The sequence below is a fragment of the Pygoscelis adeliae genome, unplaced genomic scaffold (genome assembly GCF_000699105.1).
Source record: "Pygoscelis adeliae isolate BGI_AS28 unplaced genomic scaffold, ASM69910v1 Scaffold38, whole genome shotgun sequence".
NCBI classification, from domain to species: domain Eukaryota; kingdom Metazoa; phylum Chordata; class Aves; order Sphenisciformes; family Spheniscidae; genus Pygoscelis; species Pygoscelis adeliae.
The window spans coordinates 21,323,223-21,324,994 of record NW_008825614.1 but is presented as its reverse complement, the minus strand read 5'-3'; positions in this window follow the sequence as shown (position 1 = coordinate 21,324,994).

Sequence of the window (1,772 nt, the reverse complement as noted above, 5' to 3'; positions counted from 1 at the left end):
GACACCTCTTTCTGTCAATAATAGTTGCTTTCATGCTATGTATGTGGTACCATTTTACCACGTATAAAGTAGGACAGCTTGTGTACACAAACAAGCCCTTTCTAATTCATTGTACGTCAACCTCTTGATTTGGTAGTTTGAATGTAATTTGGTCTTTTAACTATCCATAGAAAAAAAACTTCCCAGATAGGTTAAACACCTCCTCCAAAACTCAACAGCATTTATGGGGTCTTAACAGGATTTTCAGTTAGCCCAATGTATCACAAATTTTAGCCTACTGTAAAGAATATATTTCTCTAGGAAATGTTCACAATATCTATCATGGTTTTGGAAGCAACTAATTCCCTGTTGATAACATTGATCTTATTAAAATGAGTTCTACACCACAGCATTTCTCTCCAACATTAAGGGACAAAAAACACATTCTCAAAATTATTTTTATTTAAACAAAGACACATGTAAGTCTTTTATTCAGTACTTTCCTCAGTCAGGGTGACAGTCAATGTGTATTGCTCCGAACTTACACAGCTAGAAACTAAATATCAATGGAAAAATTTACCAATGTGAAAAAACTGAAACAGTAAGAGGACTAACCTCCCATTTGCACAATACAGTTAAACAAACACTGTAGATCCTTCTACAGTGAGAAAATAGATCATAGTGGCTCAATTTAGCTAAACTAATTTAAAAAAAAAAATCAGAAATACAAATATATTAAACATGCTTGTGCATAACTAAAGAATCATAAAGGAGGAGACTGTCAGAAAATGACAAATATGCAAATCGTATACGTCACAGGTATATTAGAACGACTGTATTTTGAGGGGTCTTTTTTGCCCCTTGCATATTTTCAACCACATACTGCCCTGATGCTGGAGAAACCAATAAGAAGACTTCAAACCCCGCTGATAAAAAAATAACAAAAATAATTTTATAAAAAAGTCCTTTGCTAAACTATACAAAAAATAAGCATAAATGGGGCAGAAAAATTAAGGGCACTTTTGGCTTTTACTACATATGTAAATTGAGTATTGCACCTGCAAGTAACTTTAGGGTAAACATGGTGATTCCGTGTCATATGGGCTCCTAGATATTCCTATACACAAAAAAGCTCCTTCAAACACAAGTTTTAGCAACCAAGCAATGCCAGTTACAATGAGATAGTTCAAAATGCAAGTAATTGTAATACTGCTCACTGTAAACTAAATGTGTCTTGGTGTCTATGATAAGAAATGAGCTTTACATACTCCGTTTTAGAGAAAGAAGTCAAGACAAAATAAATAATGCAAAGTAGCTCTTACTCACTATGCAAGTGCTGTATTCTTGTGAAGCCTCTAAAATAGATTCCATATAATAAACCTTCCATTACCTATTTTATATGGACTTTTGTGAGATTTAATTAATGTTGCAAAGTGCTTTGAGATTAATGAAAAAAAATTCTGTCAGGGTAAAATATTATTGTCAAACACTCATTTCAGCTTGTGAAACGCGTTTTTGTACATACAAATGAGACTTCATATCCATAAGGAATCATTTATATGAAGGAGAAACTTTTGAAATATTCTTCATAAGGTGAATATAAATTTATCTAGGTACACTTCCGAAATTGTAATTTTGTCACTATGCACATCCAGCTACAGCTATGCTCAACCTGCTTTCATGAGTAACAATCAATCTATAAATATATGCCCAACTTTTCATATTACCTGTGTTTTTCACAAAGATTTGACACTACAGTACTTACAAGCGACTACCCTGTCTTGTAAGCAGGA